This window comes from Pan paniscus, chromosome 11 (assembly GCF_029289425.2).
Source record: "Pan paniscus chromosome 11, NHGRI_mPanPan1-v2.0_pri, whole genome shotgun sequence".
Classification (NCBI taxonomy): domain Eukaryota; kingdom Metazoa; phylum Chordata; class Mammalia; order Primates; family Hominidae; genus Pan; species Pan paniscus.
Genome location: NC_073260.2, coordinates 113,807,907 through 113,823,587, shown reverse-complemented (window position 1 = coordinate 113,823,587; position 15,681 = coordinate 113,807,907). Strand labels below are relative to the sequence as shown.

At 33.6% G+C, this 15,681-nt stretch overlaps 1 protein-coding gene across 4 annotated transcripts in view; it reads left to right on the top strand.

Annotated features, from left to right (window-relative positions):
* LOC130540499 (uncharacterized) overlaps positions 1-7,459 on the top strand; it is a 152,010-nt gene extending 144,551 nt beyond the window's left edge. For 2 of the 4 annotated variants that reach the window (XM_057298769.1, XM_057298766.1), the window contains exon 4: positions 6,705-7,459. The gene's annotated coding sequence lies outside the window, so the exon portion shown is untranslated. Of the gene's footprint in view, positions 1-6,696 lie in introns of all 4 variants that reach the window. The other 2 variants (XM_057298770.1, XM_057298767.1) reach the window with 1 other exon arrangement.
* Positions 7,460-15,681: the final 8,222 nt, after the last annotated feature.

Here is a 15,681-nt window from a genome sequence, read left to right as displayed (position 1 = left end):
AATATTTGCAGTGTTATACATATACACCTATGTATACTTCAGAAGTTAAAATGTAACCCCTTAGGTTTTTAGATTTCTTCTCAAAGTTAATACCTAGAATATAACATCAAGGTTCATGAGGTCTCTACTTTCCATCTGAACAATGAAATTCAAAGAAGGGCTTCTATTCCGTTTGTGGGTTGCCATAGTTCAATATTAGTGAAGAGTCCAATTGAAGTAGCATAAGAAGATTTGGTCTTATAGAATTTAGGCTCAGATTACAAGCAAGCAATTTTCTGCTCCTTGCAGGTTTTTAATTGTGATGAAATTTATTGCAGAGCAGAAGGATGGCTAGAAGTTAAGAAAATTATTTTTAAACTTTCAACTAATAGCATAGTTCTTTGAATTACCGATTTGTTGAAAATCAGACAATTTATTTAATCAAAGTATATATTTTCAGTACATTTTTTGCTTTAACAATCAAGTATACATTTATACTGATGAGTCAACAAACATTCAGCTTGATTATTCATGTAGTAACAGTTGTATTCTCATGTTCTTGAAATTCTGTAAGAGAGATATAAAATAACCAAATCTCATCACTGAAATGTTGATATGAATTAATTTAACATTAGATCCTTTTCTCTGCTTGTGCTTTACTTTGGTAATACTATGACACTCATATTTATACAACTGTTGGGTATTGTTATATCCAATGTTTTATCTGTTTGTTTCTACTACAAATTTTTGAGCTCCTAGGTGATATGGCTTATATTTTAATTACTATGTACTCCAAGTGCCTAAAACATAGCAGGTTCAATAACTGTTTGTTGAGTGAATGAATGCAAAATATTGCTTATGGAGTACCTTCCTGGTTATAAAGAAGAACATCAAATTAGTTATTTGGTCCGCCCAAATATCAGTGTCACTAATGGTATGAAAATTCAAAAACAAAACAAAATAATGTTTTGAGGAAATCTTTTCCACTTTGAGGAAAAAGTGGAATTGGATTTCTTCTTAATGAAATATAGCAAAAAGAATTTTCATGTATTTTCCTGCTTTTAATGTTAACAAGGAATGCAATGGGACAGATACTTTAAAAAGTAATACTTTTTTCTTCTTATTTAAATAGGAACATAAGTTCATTGTACATACTCTAGTAATTATATAAAAGGTGAGAAATTAAATTGAAAGTACCCCTTATATAACTATCCCAACAATAACTGATGACATTTGTTTGTAGTATTTTCACACACACACACACACTCAGACACACACACACACACACAAACACACACACAATAATATGCTCATTGATAAACCAGAATACCCCAGGCCTTGAGACATATTTCAAAGTCAAATTTTTTCTTCTTCATTCTTAGAATTCTGATTGTTATATATTTTTTCTAACTGTCAGACATCCTGAGAAATAGTTAACATTGGGTCAGGAATGCCATAATATTAATTTGTGGGAAGGGAGAGACTCCCCAGTTTAGCCTCGAATCCAGTCTTCTACACGGAGTACTTTTAGTAGAGGTAGGATTTGCAGGGGAGGGTAGTTTTTGCAGTAAGTGGCCGAATTGCCTGGCCTGCCCAGGAAAGGGTGAAGCTTCCAATATTGCCGTTTTCAAATGATTGTAGGGGTTGTAAACTTCTGGCCTCTTCTTGCCTAGTTGAATTCTGGTCTCACTAGAGTGGTAGAAAGGTGAATGTTATCACCAGGAAGACTTTCCGTAGGCAATTGAGTTCAGAGAGGGAGAGTAAGTAGATTTAGATTTACTTGTATCAGATTCCAGAGAGTTCCTGTACTTCTGATAAATGGCAAGAAATGAGCTAGTGGTAGACTGATTCATGGGCCAGTGTGAGGAAATACTAGATTTCTTTGGGTATATTTGGAGATTGGAAGCTCCTAAGAGGGGGGAAAATTACTTCCTGTTAAATGTTTTAAATGGAACAGAAAGGCTAATGGAACTTATTTTGATCTTCTAATTGTAAAACCTTTTACATATTGAGGCTTTTGATATTTTTTACATAGTGAGGCTTTTGATATTTTTATTTGAAATAGGTGTTGAAAATACTCTTTCTAATTTTTTAATTGTCAGTCCTATGGAATTTTACAAAGATTTTATCTGCTATTAAAATAGTAGTATCTATTACTATTTTCTTTTACGGTTTCTTATTTTGCTTTTATACATTGAGAAACCATTTCAGCTCAATTTTTTCTTTCTTTTTTTAAACAAAATTATTTGTAAGTTATTAAGCTGTTTATCTAAATAAATGACAAAAAGGAGATACATTTTATTTTATCTCTAAATATAACTGAAACAAAGAGTTTTGTTTTCATAACGCTTGTGAAATTCTCCCCATTTCCGGTTAGTGACTTATAAAGTAAAATTATAAAAAGTAAATTATGTATGCAATTTTCTCAAAAATTTAAATTATTTTACTGATAATATTGATTTCATCAAATCACCTCTTACAAACCTGAGGTATATTGATACCTATATCTCAGAGTAAATTCAGGACACATTGTAAATTTTTACCGCATTTTTCAAGTAGATGAGAATCATCATTAGTGTAGATATAAATGAGATCATGACATATCCAATAAAATAATCAAAGAAGGTTAAAATTTGAGCTTAATGATAATAAGCAAATATTGGACTTCTTGGAAAGAAATAAAAATGTATTGACTAAAAAGATAAATATCAATAATTTTATTCAAGTTAAAAAATTATACTTACTGTATAAAACAAAGTGCTACACAATAATTATTATTCAAACTACAGAACATATCATTCTAGAGGGTGTGTGTGGGGGGGTAGTAAACTCTCTTGTATCCAATAATTTTTACAAGAAGATTTGAAGTAAAAACAAATGTAATTCTTATATATAATCAATATGTAAAGGATACTTTTTTTGTTGTTTTTTATGAGTCAGAGTCTCACTCTGTTGACCAGGCTGGATTGCAGTGATAGAGTCTCATCTCACTGCAACCTCCGCCTCTGGCATTCAAGCGATTCTCAGCCTCCTGAGTAGCTGGGATTACAGGCACATGCCACCATGCCCAGCTAATTTTTGTATTTTTTTGGTAGAGACGGGGTTTCACTGTGTTGGCCAGTCTGGTCTCGAACTCCTGGCCTAGAGTGATCTGCCCATCTTGGCCTCCAGAGTACTGGGATTATAGGCATGAGCCACCACACCTGGCCAAGGATACATTTTTGAAGCTACAGTGATAACCAGGAATGAAGTATTAGAGTTGTAACCTCGTTAATTAAACTGTACAATTTTTGTTTTTAAGAAAAGTGACCATTTGCTGGTCTAAAGGAATTGAAGTAAGACTTCATATCATTATGGCTAGTGAAAATACCAAGGAACTTTAAATGAGAGAAATACAATTAATTTTCTTATACGGTAGTAGATGTTGCCTGTAAAAACAGCTGAGCCTAACTGAAATGATTAGAGGTAACAAAAGAAATATATGCATTTGTAAATTATTTTCACCTATAAACAGTAAATTTCATTATATACCACTTATTATATGTATATTGTGATATTGTGATAAAAGTAGTATTTGCATTATCATGGAAATCTAACAATTTTCATTTTCACTGTCTCTTGACAGTAGCTTAATGTTTTAATATTTAATTCCCATTACAACTCCTCAACGCTCTTTCCAATTTCTGTCTCCTTCCTCAAAAATCCAAACGCCCTGTTTTCTCTCACTTTCTGTATATATTGTACATACACAATATATATACCGCTTCATGGATTCATCCAACTTTATGGATTTATCATAGCAAAAATGCCTGAAAATTCCTGAATTAATTGTATGTCCATTTAAAATTTTCTGCCTGTTTTCACTCATCCCATTTTTTAGCTTTAACATATGTATCTCTGCTATACTCCTTCTTACTCTCTTTCAGGAGAACTTGTTTTCAGCTCTATCCTCTCTTGCATCATTAGCTTTTATTTCTCTATGATCTTTTACAAAATGTCTGTGTGCCTGCTCCAGTCCCATTCTCCTAAATATCCTTTCTCTCTCATGGTTAATTTGCCACCAATCTCTTCCCTTGATTTCACTGTCAGACACATCCAAAGGGCAGTCTGTTGTTTCCATTTCGATATATTTATAAACTAACAACATTTTTATTGAATTATAACATATGCAGAAATTTGAGTATGTGTTCAACGTGATGAATTTTTAAAAAGGGAGAGACCCATGTAACCAGCACCCAGAGAAATAAATAGGTATTTTCCAGCACCCCAGAAGCTCCCAACATGTCTTGCTCCTTTCACTACCCCTACCAAAGATAATCACTGTGTTGACATTAAATATCAGAATAATTTTGCCTGTTTCTGAGCATTTCGTAATAAGCAGAATTATACAGCATGTAGTCTTTTTTTGTCTAACTTCATTACTGAATGTGTTGTTGTGAGTTACTTGATTTATGTTCATTGTTCTATAAAACCCATATGAGAATATACCACAATGTTTTTAGCCATTCTATGGCGATGGGCATTTGGGTTGTTTTAACTTTTGGTTATTAAGAAAAAAGCTGCTCGGGAGGCTGAAGCAGGAGAATCACTTGAACCCAGGAGGCAGAGGTTGCATTGAACTCAGATTGTGCCATTGCACTCCAGCCTGGCGACAGAGCAAGACGCCATCTCAAAAAAGGAGAGGGAGAGAGGGAGGGGGAGGGGGAGGGAGAAGGCTGCTGCTAATCAATACTAGCCTGGACAATATGGTGAAACCCCATCTCTATCAAAAATACAAAAAATGGGCCAGGCATGGTGGCCTGCGTCTGTGGTCCAGCTACTTGGGAGGCTGAGGAAGTAGGGTCCCTTGAATCCAGGAGGTGGAGGTTGCAGTGAGCTGTGGTCCCGGTGGTTGCACCACTGCACTCCATCCTGGGCGACAGAGTGAGAACCTGTCTCAAAAACAAAAACAGCAAAAAAAGCATAAAACTGCTAAGGACATTCATGTATATCTTTTGACGATCATGTTGATGCATTTCTGCTGCTTCATTTTTAAGTGTGCCTTTTGCTGGGTCATAAGGTTAGCATAAGGTCAACCTCAGTGGGTAACTGCAGAACAGTTTTTCAAAGTGGTTGCAACATTTTACTCTCCTATAAGCAGTATATGAATTCCTGTTGATCCACATTCTGACCAACATTTAGACATGTATTTTTAATTTCAGCTATTTGAGTGCATTTTTCTAACGGAAGATTTAAATTTTAAATGCCTTTTTTACATTTTAAATTTGTCTTTTTTTTAAAAGCCATTTTAGTTGTGGGTAGTAATGTCTTGGTGTGATTTTAATTTGCATTTCCATGATGATTTAATGAAGTCGAACACATTTCATGTTGATTGACCATTTGAATAACTCTTGTGTGAAGACTGTTCAGTATTTTGCTGTTTTTTTTCCTATTGAATTGTCTTCCTTTTTCTTAATGATTTGCAGTTCTTTTTAAAGTGTGGATATGAGTTGTTTGTTTCATATATTATTTTTTTCTACCATGTGGTTTTTTCACCTAATCCTCTTAATAGTGTCTTTTAAGGAACAGAGACTTTTTACTTTTCATTTACTATTTTTTATTTCTCTTTTTATTTTTATTTGTATTTTCTATTATACTTCATGTTCTGGGATACATGTGCAGAACGTGCAGGTTTGTAAGAGAGGTATACATGTGCCATGGTGCTTTGCTGCACCCATCAACCCATCATCTACACTAGGAATTTCTCCTAATGCTTTCCCTCCCCTAGTCCCCCACCCCCCAACAGGGCCCAGTGTGTGATGTTTCCCTCCCTGTGTCCATGTGTTTTCATTGTTCAACTCCCACTTATGAGTGAGAATATGCAGTGCTTGGTTTTCTGTTACTGTGTTAGTTTGCTGAGAATGATGGTTTCCAGCTTTATCCATGTCCCTGCAAAGGACATGAACTCGTCCTTTTTTATGGCTGCATAGTATTCCATGGTGTATATGTGCCACATTTTCTTTATCCAGTCTATCATTGATGTGCATTTGGGTTGATTCCAAGTCTTTGCTATTGTGAACAGTGCCACAATAAACATATGTGTGCATGGGTCTTTATAGTAGAATGATTTATACTCCGTTGGGTATATACCCAGTACTATTCCTTCTGAAACTATTCCAAACAATAGAAAAAGAGGGACTCCTCCCTAACTCATTTTACTTTTCATTTATGCTTCATAATATTTGCATCTTGTTTAAAATTTTTTTTTCCTACCACAATCATGAAGATATTTACTAGCATTTCATTCCTAAAGCTTTATTATCATGCCATTTACATGTAAATCTCTGACATTTATTTTTTGGTGTATTTTGTGATATATGATCAAGATTTTTTTTTCTTTGAATGCCACATGCAGGGCAAATTAAAAAAAATATTCCACAAAAACATCCAATTGGCTCAGACTATTTTTGAAAAAGAACATTCTTTCCTTACTGCCCTACAGTGTTAAGAATATCACTGTGGCAGGCAGCCTCCAAGATGGCTCTCCACAACCCCCTACTTCAATATTCACATTCTTGTACAATGCCCTCCTAAATTGTGTCAGACTGAGTCGGAGGGACAAATAAGGTTTAGCAGAAATAATAGTATGTCTTTTCTCATATTAAGCTATGAAAGACTGTGCTTTCCATTTTGGGCACCCTCTCATTTATTCTCTTTCTCTTACGGCATTTGCTGGAGGAAACCAGCTACTATGAAGGCTTATGAGAGACCCATGTGATAAAGAGCTGAAGCCTCCTACCGAATAAGACCTGAGTGAGGTTGGAAGTGTGTACTGCAGCCCTGAAGCTGTCAGCTTGACTGCAACCTCAAGAGAGACCCTAAGCCAGAACCACCCAGCTAAGCTGCTCCAGAATTTCCGACTTAAAGAAACTGTGTGAGATGATAAATGTATGCTTTATAAGCTGCCACATTTTGCAAAAATTTGTTAAGCAAATATATGACAACTACAATCACCAAATGACTATATGTTAGTTTATTTATGGACTCTCTTCTGCTCCATTGGTCTATTTTTTTCTCTCGTTGTACCGCCACTACACTGAATAATTATCATGTTATTAAAATAAATCTCTTTATCTGATAATGTAAGTACTCAGATGTTGTTGTTCTCCCAGATTGCCTTTGGTATTCCTGCCCTTTTAAATTTTCATACGGATTTTAGAAGCAACTCATCAATTTTCATATACTCACAAATACACACACACACAGAAACAAGGTATCTGCAGTGACTTTGATAGGGATGTAATTGAATCGATGGATTAATTGGGCAGAATTGACACATTTAAAACGCTAAGTAGTCTAAATCATTAACATCCCTCAGTTTAATTAGGTCTTTAAAAAATATCTACCAATATTGCTTAGTGCTATACATTGTAGAAATCGTATTCATTTATAAAGTTTTAAAATTCTATTGAAATAAAAATACGTCAACTTTTTTTCTTACTTTTTGGCTGTTACATAGAAATACAAGTATATTCTATTACCTCATGTCAGTTATTATTATAATTCTAATAGTTTTTCTTGTAAATTCCTTTGAGTTTTCTATATATACAATCACATTGTCTACCAAAAAAAGTGACAATTTTATTTCTTCCTTTCAAATTCATATTTTTTATGCCACTGTCCAGGACCTTGGTTCAATTTGTAAAAGAGGTGTTATACTGCACATCGGTTTATTTCTCTTTATCTCTATTATTTTCAATATCCAAGGGAAATACTTTAACTCATCAATATATGATGTTTGATGTAGTTTTTTTCTTTGGTCAATATCCTTTATGATATCAAAGACATTGCCTTTTATTCTCCTATGAGTTCTTAATCATGAATAGATATTCATTTTTGTCAAATAATTTTTCTGTATCTATTGAAATATTCACGTTTCATTCTTTTTCTGTTCCTGTTTATAGTGATGAATTTCAATGGTTGACTTGCTTATAATTTTATATTTTTCAAACATTTTTATAAAAGAAAATTCAATCATACAAATAAGTCAAAAGAATTTTACAAGGAACACCCATATTCCTACCACCTACATTTTATAATTAAGATGATCCTATAATTGCTTCATCACATAACTATCCCTCTATCCATTCATCACTCCATCATTTGAGAAAACGATTCCTGAGACCGGGCATGGTGACTCACGCCTGTAATCCCAGCACTTTGGGAGGCCAAGGCAGGCAGATCACTAGAGGTCAAGAGTTCGAGACCAGCCTGGCCAACGCAATGAAACCCCACCTCTACTAAAAATACAAAAAGTAGCCCGGTATGGTGACAGGCACCTGTAATCCCAGCTACTGGGGAGGCTGGGGCACGAGAATCACTTGAACCCAGGAGGCGGAGGTTGCAGTGAGCTGAGATTGCAGCACTGAATTCCAGCCTGGGTGACAGAGCCAGACTCAGTCTCAAACAAAAACAAAAACAAAAATGAAAACATAAACAAAAAAAAAAAAGGAAAAGAAAAGAAAAGAAAATGATTACTGAATGTTCAACCAATCCTGGACTAAATTCCACTTGGTTTAATGTGTTATCACTTCTTATATTTCCGGAGTAATTTACCATTATTTTGTTAGGCATTTGCACCTATGTTTGGAAATCACTTCTACGTTTATTTTGTCTGTAATATTCTTGTGAGGTTTTGTGACTTAAGATATGTTAACCTCATGAAATGAGTTCTCAAGTGTTCCCTTTTCTCTGATAAGAATATATAGATTCTCTGATAAGAATATATAGATTCTCTGATAAGAATATATAGATTCTCGGATAAGAATATATTCTCTGATAAGGATATACAGATTGGTGGTACTTTAAAAAAAAAAAAACATTTGAGGGGAAATTCAGTGATATAATTAGCTGGCATTGGAGTTTTTATGGGGAAGTTTTATAATAATGAACCTAATTTATTTAATAAACATAACTACTTAGGATATCTTTTTCAGTTTAAGTAGGTTGTGTTTTTCAAAAAATTTGTCTTTCTCTAAATTTTCAGCTTTAATGGGATAAAGTTATTCATAATATCTTTCTATTGAGATTTTAATGTCTGTGGTATCATTAGTGATGTCACATTTTTCTTTTTTGTATTCATAATCTGTGGTTTCTTTACCTTTGACAACGCTTGGCTTTGTTTTGTTTCATTGCCCTTTTGTTTTCTGTGTTTTTTTTTATTTCTTCTCTACCTTTATTTCCTTCTTTTAGTTTCTTAGGTTTGATTTGCTATTTGTTATCTTTAATCTTAAGTTTCATTTCTAATAAGTGTATTTAAAACTAAAAATTTTCCTCTAAGCACTGCTTTAGATATATTCTACAAATTTTGCCATAAGAGATTATGATTATCCAGTCCAAAACATTACTTACTTCTTTTGTAATTTCTACTGTGAAAAATGGGCTGATTTCTGTGATTAATAAAGTAAACTGAATAATTTTATATTTGTTAGGTTTGTTTTATGACCCATACTATTATCAGTTTGATGAATGTTCCATGAACACCTCAAAAAAATTAATATATTGTTATTTGTTGATAAAACATTATTTAATATAATTAGTTCTAGTTTAGTAAATATAAAATTGTATTGTTAGAAATTATACAATTTCATTTTTTCCAGCTTTCCCTGGAAGTAGTGTTTAACATCTGTCTCTCTGATTGTGAATTTGTCTTGTCCTCCTTTTAATTTTTTTCATTTTTGCTTTATTTATTTTGAAGTGATATTATTGGATACAGGCAGATTTAGAACTGTTAAATACTTCCAATAGAATGATATCTTTGCCATTTCAAATATTTTCTTTTATCTTTAATAATACTTCTTTACTTGGAGTTTTCTTTAATATTACCATAGTTTCAACTGTTTGGTTTATTTTTTTTGTGTTCTTGTTGTTAATATTTGCAGAGTATCTTTTTTCACCCTTTTATTTTCCATCTTTATATGCTTTATATTTAAGGTATGTTTCAGGTAAGTGGAAAATTGACACTTTTTTTCCTTTTAATTGAACTATTTTATTTTTAACTGAATTAACAATGGTGTGTTGGTTTATATCTACCATCAAACTGTTTGTTTGCTATTTGACCCACAGTTTGGAGTTTCATTTTTCTTCCATTTCTTTTTACATATTAATCAATGTATTTTATTGTTCCATATAGTTCAATTAGATTAGTTACATCAAAAGTGTTTTTGTATGTTAACATTAGGGATTGCAGTATGCATCCTCAATTTATTACATTCTGATACAAATTATTATGTTCCACTTGCTCAATACACTAGTTCCTTAGAACCATTTACTTCTACTCATTCTCCTCCTGCTTTTGCATGATTGCTGTCAAATACAAACTTTGACTTATATTTTAGTTTCCACAGGTTATTACTGTTACTGTTTTGTATTGTCATTTCTTATTTTACGTTATTTACATATTTACTCTTTCCATTAAACTCCATTTCTTTCTGAATTTATGTGTTTTCTTCTGAGTTCATTTTCACTCTGCTTTCAGTATTTGTTTTATTAAAACTATGCTAAAAACAAAATTTCTAGGGGTTTTCAGTCTGAAAACATATTTATTTTTCTACCATTATTAGAACTATGTTTTCAGTACACATAGGTATCTTTCTAAAATTTTATTGTATATACTAAGGTGTACAATATGATATACTGATATACATATGTATAGAGAGAGAAAGGTTACTACAGTCAAGCATGTTAACATAGCCATCATCTCACATAGCCATATATGTATGTGCGTGTGTGTGTGTGTGTGTGTGTGTGTGTGTGTGTGTGTGTGTGTGTATAGTGGTAACAGCACCTAAAATCTTCTTTCTTAACATATTTCTAGTAGACAATAGTATTAACTATAGTTCTATTCTGTACATTAGAGCTCTAGACTTATTCATCCTAAAGAACTGCAACTCTATACTCTTTTTATCTGTATCTCTCCATCTCCCTGCCCCCTACTCTGATAACTACTGTTTTCTCTATTTTTGTGTACTCCACTTTTTGATATTGTCATTGCATATTGCAGTATCCTCATCCTTTTTGAGGACTAATAATATTTCATCATATTTATAAACCACAATTTCTTTATCCATTCATCCATCAACAGATACTTAGGTTGTTTCCATATCTTGGCTACTGTGAATAATGCTGCAATAAAAATGAGAATATCTTTGGTGAGATATCCAGTGAAAGGGATATTGGTAAAATGTTAGCTCTGTTTTTAATGTTTTGAGGAACTTCCATACTGTTTTTCATAGTGTCTGAAATAATTTACATTGCCATGAGTAATGCACAAGGGATCCTTTTTCTCCACATCCCTGTCATCACTTGTTATCTCTTCTCATTTTGACAATAAGTACCCTAACAGGTGCAAGGGAATTTGTTCCCACGGTTTTGATTTGCTTTTTCTTGATGATTATTGATGGTGAGCCCTTTTCATATACTTGTTGGTCATTTCTATGACTTCTTCGGAGAAATGTTTATTCAGCTCCTTGGTGCATTTTTAAATTGGGTTATTTATTTATTTCACTATTGAGTTATGTGAATTTCTTATATATTTTAGATATTAACCTTCTATCAGATATATGGTTCAAACGTATTTTCTCCCAATCCACAGACACCCTTTTCATTTTCTTGGCTGTTTCCTTTGCTGTGCAGAAGCTTTTTAGTTTGATGTAGTCTCACTTACTTTTCTGTTTTTGTGGCCTGGTCTTTTGGTGTGATATCAAAAACAATCATTGCCAAAGCCAACATCAAGGAGCTTTTCCCCTGTGTTTTCCTCAAGGAATTTTATAGTTTCATGTGTTATGTTTAGGTCTTTAATCCATTTTTAGTCTAACTTTGTGTATAGTGTAAGATAAAGGCCCAGATATGAACAGACACTTCTCAAAAGAAGACATTTATGCAGCCAACAGACACATGAAAAATGGTCATCACCACTGGCCATCAGAGAAATGCAAATTGAAACCACAATGAGATACCATCTCACACCAGTTAGAATGGCGATCATTAAAAAGTCAGGAAACAACAGGTGCTGGAGAGGATGTGGAGAAATAGGAACACTTTTACACTGTTGGTAGGACTGTAAACTAGTTCAACCATTGTGGAAGACATTGTGGCAATTCCTCAAGGATCTAGAACTAGAAATACCATTTAACCCACCCATCCCATTACTGGGTATATACCCAAAGGATTATAAATCATGCTGCTATAAAGACACATGCACACGTATGTTTAGTGCGGCACTGTTCACAATAGCAAAGACTTGGAACCAACCCAAATGTCCATCAATGATAGGCTGGATTAAGAAAGTGTGGCACATATGCACCATGGAATACTATGCAGCCGTGAAAAAGGATGAGTTCATGTCCTTTGTAGGGACGTGGATGAAGCTGGAAACCATCATTCTCAGCAAACTATCGCAAGGACAAAAAAACCAAACACTGCATATTCTCACACATAGGTGGGAATTGAACAATGAGAACACTTAGACACAGGAAGAGGAACATCACACACTGGGGCCTGTCATGGGATTGGGGGAGAGGGGAGGGATAGCATTAGGAGATATACCTAATGTAAATGACAAGTTAATGGGTGCAGCACACCAACATGGCGCATGTATACATATGTAACAAACCTGCACGTCGTGCACATGTACCCTAGAACTTAAAGTATAGTAAAAAAAAAAAGTCATATTAGACTTTAAAAAGAAAAAAAAGATAAAGGCCCAATTTTATTCTTTTGTACATGAATATCCAGTTTTTTAACGCCATGTCTTGAAGAGACTATATATTTTCAAACAATAGAAGTAGAGGGAATACTTCCAATTTCATTCTATGATGGCCTGATACCTGAATTCTATGATATTCATTCCTGATACCAAATCCAGACAAAACACCACAAGATAAGAAAATTGTATGTCAATACCTTTGATGACTATAGTTGCAAAAATTTTCAATAAAAAGCAGCAAACTGAATTAAGCAGATGTTTATTAAAAAGATTAAACATTATGTCAAGTTGAATTCATCCCTAAGATGCAAGGTTGTTTTAATATATGCCAATCAATCAATGTGATACATCCTATTAACAGAATGTAAGATTAAAACCACTTAATCATCTCAATAAATACATGAAAATAATTTGACAAACGTCAATGACCTTTCTTGAAAAAAACTCTCAGCAATTTAGGTATAGAAGGAAATTTCCTCAATATAGCAAAGACCATTTATAAAAAGTGTACAACTAACATCACAACTAATGGGGAAAAACTAAAAACTTTTCCCCTAAGATCAGGTACAAGGCAAGGATGGCCAATCTCACAATTTCCATTCAACATAGTACTAGAAGTACTAGTAAGAACAATCAGGCAAGGAAAGAAATAAAGGGCATCCAAATAGGAGAGGAAGAAGTAAAATTTTTCTTATTTACAGATAGCCTGATCCTATAAGTAGAAAACTCTAAAGACTCCTCCTACATACACACAAAAACTCATTAAAACTAATAAATAAATATGGTAAAGTTGCAGTCTACAAAATCGACAAGCAAAAATCATTTACATTTCTTTACATCATTAATGACCTATCTGAAAGAAAATTAAGTGTGCATATATCAATTTGATTTTTTTCAGCCCTCTTGATATATTATTCAATTTGGTCTACTCCTGTCAAAAAATACAAAACAAAACAAACAGACAAACAGAGAATAGCAAAAATCATTGACAAAATGCATCCCACTTTAATCTACCTTTCTCTGTTTCATAATCTTCCTTTATTCTTCTCTTTCACCAAACTATTATCTCATTCCCAAAGACATCTTCTCTATCCTTGCCTTTGCACCTTCGCTCACACTCCTTCCTTCACCTGCTAAAACCTTTATCAACATCTCTTCTTGACAAATTAGTATCCATATTTTTTTCCGATAATATTGTCTTTTATTTTATTTATTTATTTTTTTTGAGACGGAGTCTCTGACTGTCACCTGGGTTGGAGTGCAATGGTGCGATCTTGGCTCACTGCAACCTCTGCCTCCCGGGTTCACACAATTTTTCTGCCTCAGCCTCCCAAGTAGCTGGGATTACAGGTGCACACCACCACCTGGCTAATTTTTTGTATTTTTAGTAGAGACAGGGTTTCACTATGTTGGCCAGACCAGTCTTGAACTTCTGACCTCGTGATCCACCCACCTTGGCATCCCAAAGTGCTGGGATTACAGGTGTGAGCCACTGTGCCTGGCCAATATTCTCCTTTTATATATAGAATTCTTGTTTCCCTTTAAAAGTGATTTCGGTGAAATGTCAATCAAGGTAATTTGATCTTATTTTCCCAAAAGATGATAACATAATCCAATCAAGTTCAAATAGATATTGTTGTCCTCATGGCACATAAATTTTGAGTTTAGTTGCCCAAAGAATGAGAATGATTATGGTTGATTCTCCCTCATGATGATACATTATAGAAATACTGTAATTGTCCTTGTTACCTTGTTCTTCTCTACTTATTTTTAAAACTGATTCTTTTATATGTTACCTAGAAAAGTAAAAGGAATACATATTGCATTAGTGAGACTAAATATATTATTTAATTAAATGCTGGATATACCTATAGTTTCTGTAAGAGAACAACCAAGAAGTTGAGTAGGGTTAAATCCATGACATTTGAAGAGTAGACAAAAGAAGACTTAGGATACCAGATCAAAACCTAAAACTACTGTGTTCTAAAAAGGGGTTCTCTTCTGCAAGTTTATAGAATCCATCCAAAGATAAAAGAAACAGTGATGGAATATAGGATTTTTAATAACTATATTTATTTATTTTGTCATGAAGACAAATGTAAGGTTTCTGAACTTGAGGCAGACTATTATTGTTACTTACAACAATAACTGTATTGGCTCCCCATACTCCATTCTCTTCTTTAGGGTAAGGTAATGAGAACCAGACGGCTAGCCATGTGTTTATGAATGAGTATCTACCATAGAAAAGGAACCACAACATTATGAGTCTGGAGTTTATATGGAAACGGCTATAGACCTACTCTCCCCCACTCATTAGAGTGGAAGAGAAAACTAATCTCCCTAATGTAAACAAATATTATTTCTAAAGAAAAATAAATACCTAACTTATGACTCTTTAGAATATAGATGACTGACCTCTGGTTTTATTAAATTTTAAAGTATAAACTTATGGTTTTTGGAGATGAGGAACCTCTACATATTTCCAGAGGTTTCTATTTATTCAATAGTCTGTTAAGTTCAAAATCTTGTTCTTTAGCTGAGATGCCAGTTTTTTATGTTCAGAGAAATCTAACCATGCAGAAACATGAAAATGCTTTCTCTGCAGTTGAGCAAAGAGTCGCTGCTATTTTGCCATAAATAAAAAATTAAATTTAGTTAGAGGTTGGCTGAAGAGAGAATAGGCTGTCTTATGACATAATGAATTATCTATTACAATACTCATTTAAGCATATGGTCAAGTTGACCATTTAGAAGAGGTGTTACAATGGGGATTTAAGCATTCAACAAGTCGTTAGACTAGATGGCTGTAACATCCAGACATGGCAGGAAACAGATGGCACACTTAAATAGGGATATAGAAAACAGCTTAATGAATGAATTTTTCGTAAAGCATGGTATGATGAAGGGAAGCTAAAAGAAGACAGTGGAGCATCCTGGGACTAGGAACAACGGGAACT